Here is a 9,032-nt window from a genome sequence, read left to right as displayed (position 1 = left end):
TGTCTCTCTGTCTCTGTGTGTCTCTCTGTCTCTGTGTGTCTCTCTGTCTCTGTGTGTCTCTCTGTCTGTCTCTCTGTCTCTCTGTCTCTCTCTCTCTCTCTCTCTCTCTCTCTCTCTCTCTCTCTCTCTCTCTCTCTCTCCATCAAGCTTAGCAATCTTTCTTAGACATCCCACACCACCTATATAGGGATGGCACCACCCACAGTGATCTCAGCCCTTCTACATGCATTACGACAATCAAGACAGTCCCTCTCAGACAATTCTGCAGACTGATCTGATTAAGACAACAACTCAGCTGAGGTTCAGACCCCACATTGGTGACTTTATGCTGTGTCACTTAAGTCCTCCTCCACAGTGAGATTCCACAGGAAGTTTCTCATTCTCCAGCTCAGCATCCCTATCTGTTCAAGCTGGTGATCACACATGCTGGTGTCCACAGACCTTCACAGCTGGACCCTCAGAGACAAAACTAGAATCAAAGTTGTGTTTTCAAATGAGTTGCAAATATCCAATAACTTATACAAAAGTTGAAAACATGTATCCAGCGTACGTTGTGACAAAAATAGCCTTAAATTTTGTATCAATATACAAAGATTTCTATCAATGAAAACCTTAAACCTGTATCAATATACAATAATCTATATCAATGTAAGCAAAAGTAACTTTATTTGAGAATAGCAATAGTTCTAAATTGAGTAGATTTAATAATCTACCCTTTCTTCCATTATTCCTATATATTTCTATATTCCCTTCTCCTTTTTTTAACCACCTTCCCTTTTTATCTAAGAAAGAAAGAATAGAGAAAAGAAAAGAGAGAATTTCCTGAGTCTAAGGAGCCTATTTCATTTTCTCCCTGTCCAAGATCATAACTATTTATATGATAATATATCCATAACTCATAAAATGACCAAAACCATCCACCCCATCTTAAGGGACTGGGACAACAGTCTTGTTAAATTGCTTCCTGACGATTTGGGGTGTAGGACTTCCATTAGGGGCCCAAGAAAACTGAAAAACTGGTAAGAAAGCTAGTTGTGACATTTGTTGCCCAGTCTTTGTATGCTGAGAAAGTTCGGGCTTAAGTGAAATCCTGACTGGATCAGTATGCAAGGCTGAACAATCCAAGGTCATCTGGGCTCAACAGCCCTCCCTGAAGTTGTTCTGGAAGCAAGTTTCCCGAGAGGAAACACCATCAAAGCAGTCTGAGGCAGGTTCAGGCATCTCAGCATCCCTGGGGGTGGATCCTAGCAGGACTGCTTCTTTGGTTGGCATTTTCTATGTACATAAGGTTCTCACAAGTTCTGTACAATATATAAGATGTTGGATGTGCAATGTGCACAGCTTAGTTAATGAAGATTTTTTTGTTGTTTGAGCAGTTGAAAGACGTCTGTCTTTTTTTAAGCTAGTTTGGATTGTAACCAAAACTACAATGTAAATGTCTATCGGGCTGGAGAGTTGGCTCAGCGATTAAGAGCACTGACTGCTCTTCCAGAGGTCCTGAGTTCAATCCCCAGCAACCATAAGGTGGCTCATAACCATCTATAAGGGGATCTGATGCCCTCTTCTGGCACGCAGATGTATATGCAGCAGAGCACTCATACATTAAATAAATAAAATTTGTAAATGTGTGTGTGTGTGTGTGTGTGTGTGTGTGTGTGTGTGTGTGTGCTTATCTATGCCATATGAAAGGATGGCAGGATGAGTCTTGAGGACTCTGCAGTCAATAAGATCCACTGGCTATGTATAGCTGCTGAAGTTCTGGCTGGAGACATTATCACATCCCAGTCAGTTCTAGAGTTGTTTGAGGAGAGAGGTAGTATCATACATTATCCACTCGATCCTTCTGATTTTTTTCTTTTCTTCCTGTCTGCAGCCAAGATCTTCAAGAGGTCTCCCTCTATCACATCTGATCCTTATTATTTTAGATGGGATCTTTTCTGTTGACACAAACACAAAGCCCAAAGCATAATATACCTTTCGTCCAGCAGTTTGAAGTCATTGTAAGTGGAGACCGATCCGACCTAGCAGCATCTTTTTATCCATTCTGACCTCTCTCAAAGAGGATGTACAATATCACCATTACCATTGAACATATACTCACTTCCTATTGATATCTCAAAACAAGACTGTATTGAGTGCAAATCTCTTCCTCTACAGCGAGATACATTTATTACTATTTACTGGGACATGGTTGCTCTGTGTAGCCCAGGATGTCTTGTATTTGTTCCATAGACCAGGCTAGCCTCTAACTTATAAGAAATCTAGCTGTCTCTGTTTTGGTTTCCTTTAGCACATCCTATTGGCATGTACCCCTACAATCGGCTCAAGTATATTTCATATGCTACCTGTCTAGAGGTTTTGGTTCCGTATTTTTTAAAAATGATGTTTGCTTTATTTATCCCAGCCAGTAACACATTTAACTTACAAAGAAATAATGCAATGATAGAGAAATGAAACACCTTTTGTAACTGCTTTCTTAAGGAACCAGTGATTTGTGAATTCCAAATTAGGCTGTTAAGAAGGCATGTGACATCTGTGTGTTGGCCTTGCTGACTCAGATGGCTGAGTGGGCAGAGGACCCGAGGCAGTGACAGTTCAGTAACGGCTGCCTCACTCACCTCACCCATTTTTCTTATTTCTTCCTGAGACTGGACTCAGCATGGGCAGCTTGACTACCACAGTAAGCCTTAAAACTCTTATGTGCGTTTTGTGCCAACATTTTTCTAGAACTCTGTCAGAGCATAATCTGTCCTTAGATCATGATGTAATTTTGATAGGAATTTTATGCTGTCTTGGGAGAACTGGATATAATGGTTAAATTAAACTTAGTAAACACACAAACATACAAATACAGTTGTGTAGATAAATATAGTAAGAGGGCCAGGTTTGTGTGGGTAGGAGGAGCTCAAAACGTTGAGGTGTCATGTTTCAATTAAGTGATCCTTCTTTGTTATATGAGGTATGGGGTGATTATAAAAAGCACTTGACTTTGTCAATTGAGTTGTAGATTCTGACAATAATCCATGTTATTTTAGATTTTGAGGGCATAGCTATGCTTTAAACAAATATTATCAAACATTATTCAATACACATAATCACATGAACTCGAGTCAATCACACGTGAATGATTCCGGTCTACATTTTATCTGATTGTACCCACTCGATGTTCTACATATCCAAACACATGAAGCAGGAACTGAGGCGCAAAAGTTCTTTCACAAATGCCCTCAACCAACAGCGAAAGCAGCCATTATACATGCTTTCTCCTGCATATGCATGTACTTCAAAAACCAATGAGCCATCTCTTCATCCACTGTCAACTTAATGGCAAGACTTCAGAAGCTTCATCATCTGACCAGTCAACTCTGGGGAACTCTCCTGGTCAGATTCATCAGAAAGGGGACCACCTGGGACTTCGTTCACTTTGTGGGGGCCACCAGGCATTGGTGGAACACCAGCAAGTCCTGAAGGCACTTGGTAAGGATTATTCAGAGTAGAATGGGGTCCTCGTGTGGGGTAGTAGGGTGGGGTCCTCGTGTGGGGTAGTAGGGTGGGGTCCTTGTGTGGGGTAGTAGGGTGGGGTCCTTGTGTGGGGTAGTAGGACGGGGTCCTTGTGTGGGGTATGATCCTGCAGGGCCAGGATATGGTGCTGGTGGTGCCCAGGCTCCCGGTGGCACAGTGTCCCATGGAACAGGTGGTGCTCCTGACACTGGAGGAGGAACAGTGGGATATGGCCCTGGAGATTGACATGGCATATTAGGATGCTGCCCCACAATTCCTGGTGCCCAAGGTCCAGAAGAGATGGATCTCCATAGACCTAAAGAATCGGCTGCAGCTGGATCTTTGGGTGCATCATATGGCCTAGATAGCTCTGGAATGGGCATATTTGGTGTAGCATATGGCCCTGTGGGGCCAGGGCCTGGCACAGCAGGGGCTGGAAAAGGAACATCAGGTGAGGGACATGATGGTCCGAAGGAGGAAAGGGTCCTGGGGGTCCTGGGAGTGGTCCAGTTAGAGGTATGGGAGGGATCCATTCCTGTTGGTATTGTTCCAAAAGGCACAGATTGTAGGGTGTGGGGTGGGTGGGGGTGGGGTTGGGGGCGGGGGAGCGATACGAGGTTGCTGAGAGAACTGATGACAGCTCTGCATGTGCTCCACCTGCAATATCATCTGGACTCCAACCATGTAGTGCAGCGCCCTCTACACAGAACAGCCTCACTGAACATTTGTGTGTTCTCTGAGCCTGAATCTGAGATGTCCCCTGAGATGAGCTTCTCTAGGTGGGGGAAGCCCCTCGAACTCATTCTACCTCAATGCTAGGCCTGGCTGCATGTGCTTGGGCTAGGCCAGGATGTCCCGGCCAGACTAAGTATCTATGTCATGGGTTAGTGTCACCACCTACAAGATGGACCGAGTGTGCTGGCTCCCTCTGTATTTACAGTTGTAGCAAGGATGGGACAGGAATTACTCACAGGTAACGTTCAGGTAGAATGGGTCATGTTAGGTGACACTCACTGTGCTGCAGGTTGCACACTCACGGGGTTCTGTGTCAGTTGTGACATGAAAAAAGTAAAGGTCCTGTTGGGTCAGGGACCCTGCCAGTCTCAAGGCTAACAGGAAGACTATTCACATGAGGTGAAGAATGAACTTGGGTCAGCACTATGCCATGTTAGCAGGCATTGGGTCAAAAACTTCCAGCATCAGGGCCTGAGAGATGGCTCAGAGGTTAAGAGCACTGACTGCTCTTCCAGAGGTCCTGAGTTCAATTCCCAGTGACCGCATGGTGGCTCATAACCATCTATAATGAGATCTGGTGCTCTCGGCTGGCATGCAGGCATACATGCAGGCAGAACACTGTATATGACAAATAAAACTTTTTAAAAAGAAAAGAAAAATAAGATGCTTTTAGTAAATAAATAAATTTTTAAAGTTTCCCTTTGTGGCTGGTAGTTGGTGGTTGCGAGGGTAGCCCGTGAGTAGTCAGTTGAGGTATATTAGGTGATTAATAAACACCTCTCCTGGTAGGCCTTTACTGATGGGACAGAGAAGTCAAGACTCTAGAGGAAACCAAATTATTGACACATGTCAATTAAGATGGAGGAGCTGTGTGAATTGACGCGGCCTTTGCCTAGCTCTTTCGTAAAGTCGTCTTTGTTTTAAATGTTAGAGATTGGGAATAAAAGCAGACTAACTTGAGTCAGGTGTGCGAGGTGACAGATGGTCACAGTATTCACCATAGAGGGGACTACCATACCCAGGCAGGATTCAAAAGTGTTGAGTGATTTGGGCTTTATATTATCTAGACAGCAGTAGCAGCTGCCTGAGGTCACATGCTGAAACACCCACACAACACACACACCACTACCACCACCACCACCACACCATACAGGCACGCGTACACACGCACACGCACGCGCACGCACACGCACACGCACACACACACAGAGAAAAAAGCTGTGGTTTGCAGATGACTAGCCAAATAAGCCGCCACTACAGCAGAGCCCAAGATCCACCCTTGCCCAGCGTATCCGTGCTGTATACACACCCACCAGCTGGTCGCTTGCTGATATCTGGGTCATCAGATGACTGTAGAATCAGCAAACTCTTGCCCTGCTTTTCCTGGTTTTTCTGTGTTTACAACAGTGGAGTCAGGTGGAGCCAATAAACACTCCCTGATCCCTGGAGATTGACCAGAAACCCCGTAGATGAGACTGGCTTTCCATTTTCCATTGGTCACCCTGTCCACCCACTCTCATAATGATACTGCAAGTGCCAAGAGCCTAAAATGTCCTCACTGTGTAAGCGCCACTACATCTACCATACATAAGGGCTCAGGAGCTGGAATGAGCTCGCCACCTAGTGGACACTTTGGGCTATGGCTGACACAATGCACATAGGAGATTGGGCATTGACCAGCCTGGGACTGTGGAATGACTAACGACAAAGGCTCCTTAAAAGCAGCCCAGTTTTCTTGTGTCTTTTATTGTGAGGAAAACAAGGTCAACGGCAGAAACAGTCCACAGCGGTATAAAACGGAACAAGATTGCACCCGGAACAAGACAGCACCTGGGACAAGATGGGCAGGGGAGGGGATGTGAGGGGGCACTTTTAGTAACAACCGATGTCTCCAGTCATGGGCCATAGGGAAAAAGTGTACTACTTCTATTTTGCTTGAGAGAGAGAGGGAGAGGGAGAGAGAGAGAGAGAGAGAGAGAGAGAGAGAGAGAGAGAGAGAGAGAGAGAGAGAGAGAGAGAGAGAGAGAGAACACTTGTAGGCATAAATTTATCTCAACCTGCTTTAATAAGGGTTCAACCTCCCCTCTAGCCCGCCACCAGAGGTAGTTTTTGAGGACATGGGGGAAGTGGATCTGTCTAGAAATAATTCTTTGGGGCGATTCCAACCTTCGTTGTCAGGATATCAGCAGTTCAGTTCAGTAGCCAACACCAACACAAATCAGCAGCAGTCCGGTCCACTTAACAGACCCACACAGGAATCAGGAAGGGCAGTTCAGTCCAGAAGAAACTACAAGGCTCACCAACCAGCCCGAGTTCACCACTGCAACGCTAAGAAGCAGGAACCTCTCAAGAAGTTCTTTGACAAGTTTCTCTCTATGATGTCACCAAAAGAGAAGCTCAACAACACAATGTAAGGTGAACCATACATGCGTGTCGTCAGGAATGAACAGCAAAGTGGAGCAAAGCAAACTAAAGCTGGAGCGCCCACTGTCTGTGGGGTCATATCTATATTCCTTCTGAGCATCATGCATCCTCTCACATGTCTGCTGTAGCAAAACATTCTTTCACCCCTGTGTGCCCCAGCAAAACAACATTTGACATAACTGACTTTCTAAAGAAACTAGAACTTTCCAGTTCACCCACTCCTAATGACTTAACATTATACTTGTAAATCAATGTATCTCTCATCTCATCAGACTACCAGCTTCTTGTAGTGGACGGCAAATAACACAGAGACCCTTGACTGGTCTATGGGCAGAGGATAAGAGGCTACAAAGTGCTCTTCCCCAAATAAGGCATCTATACCACACCCCCTCCTAAGAGAGCCTGAGGTGGCAAATGGCTACATTAAAACAGTGTTATTTCGTTGTTTCGTTTTGTAACACAGCAGGGCAGTTGCACATATGAACTCACAGCAATTGTGAAAACATGCACAAAACCCGGACAGCCTCAAGTCAGACATCATTGCAGCCTGGGGAAGGGCACAAACTCCCACTCCTAGTAGAATACTGACAGCTTCTAAGAAAAGGAGACACAAATGGAGGAGATAAGGAAGTATGGATGTGCCGGGGTCCAGCCTCAACACAGGATTGGAGTTCTCAACTGGAAGCAGGGATAGATATCCCTGGAAAGCGCATAATAAATACACACAGACTACTTTTTCGGGTACAAGCTGACAGGCAATTTTTCAAGGCTTAAAGTTACACCTTCTCTCTCTCTCTCCCTCTCTTTCTCTCTCTCTCTCTCTCTCTCTCTCTCCATCTCAGCTTGCACGCATTCTGTATTCTCCTGCACGCTCTGTTTTCTCCTGTGCAATTTTCTTTTCTTGCACTCCCACACTCCTACACACCTCTCCTTTCGGGCACACATACACACCACATTCTCTCTCTCTCTCTCTCTCTCTCTCTCTCTCTCTCTCTCTCTCTCCTCATATTCTCTCTTCACACTCTTTTTTTTTTGCCTTTAACTTGCCCCAGTCTTTTACTGTTACTCCAAAAGCAGGTAGAAAAAAAGACATTGTATAATCATTGCCAAACCAAATTCAAAAGAATAACCACATCCTACAAAGAATCAAAATTACAGTTGTTCCCCAAAGTTTCCCTGTTCCCAAGCCTGTGGCCAAAATAATAATAATTGCAAACTTATCATTATTTAACTTTAACATTTCACTTACTATACTTCAGAGCTCAGAGCTCCAAGGCCAGCTACTTGCATTTTCCTGTGAAGCTCTAATGATAAATGACATGGGCAAAGCTGCCGGGCAGTGGCCAGAAAGAATCAAGTTAACCCTTAACTCAGCAGTTCCACTAGCTTTCTGCTTCTGTACATTGCACACAATGATTCTCCTAAGAGTCCCAGTGTTTTGACTTAATTCTACTAGCATATAATTTTATGTATCCTATACTTGCTTTTTCATACATGTTCAAAGGAGACCATTGGCCACTCTCAAATGTTCTGCAAAACTCATTTCATAACTTCAATAGCTTTTTCCTTTCTTGGGGTCCCAATGTTATCTCTACTTCGTTTTTTAATATTTCTTAAAACTTTCTTTGCAAGTCAAACATTAATCTGAAACTACCACTGTGTAGTTATTGCATTGTTTCCAAGATGAGAGCACACAGCATGCACCTGGACCATTAGGACTGTGCTGTGCTGTGCCTCTATGCCTCAATTTTTGATTGTTTAAGAGTCATTACATCGCCAGGCAGTGGTGGTGCACACCTTTAATCCCAGCACTTGGGAGGCAGAGGCAGGTGGATTTCTGAGTTTGAGGCCAGCCTGGTCTACAGAGTGAGTTCCAGGACAGCCAGGGCTACACAGAGAAACCCTGTCTCGAAAAACCAAAAAAAAAAAAAAAAAAAAAAAAAAAAAAAAAAAAAAAAAAAAAAAGAATCATTACATCAAGGAACATCTAGTTTCACAGAATTCACCAGAGCAGAAGGAGAAGGGAATAGGAAAGTCAGATATAATAATTATGCACACCAAGGCCAACTGAAAAGCAGTCATAAATAAAATCTATACAGCTGTTGTCCAGGCCTAAGGTTAGGAGAAATGAGAACAACTGTTTTTTGTTTGTTTGTTTGTTCATTTGTTTTACAAAGCACTTCCACAGGTTACTGAGATGTTTCCATCCTGGCCTACTGTAGGCAGTCCATTATTTCAGATGGTGGGTCCCCTGGAGGGATATGTCTCCTGCTTCTCAGGGACCCAGACATGATTCTTTTTTACAAGGAGCTACCAAGGTCTTCCGAGATGTTTCCATCCCTCACTGCTGTGGGCAGTCCCTGTCATGGTGT

The 9,032-nt window shown here is 44.3% G+C and overlaps 1 pseudogene; it reads right to left on the bottom strand.

Moving 5' to 3' along the window:
• Window positions 1-3,321: 3,321 nt before the first annotated feature.
• LOC114631246 lies at window positions 3,322-4,562 on the bottom strand (annotated as a pseudogene).
• Between the last annotated feature and the right edge of the window lie 4,470 nt (window positions 4,563-9,032).

This window comes from Grammomys surdaster, unplaced genomic scaffold (genome assembly GCF_004785775.1).
Source record: "Grammomys surdaster isolate TR1022 unplaced genomic scaffold, NIH_TR_1.0 354, whole genome shotgun sequence".
NCBI lineage: Eukaryota > Metazoa > Chordata > Mammalia > Rodentia > Muridae > Grammomys > Grammomys surdaster.
Note: the sequence above shows the minus strand (reverse complement) of the source record. Positions and strands in the feature narration are given on the sequence as shown.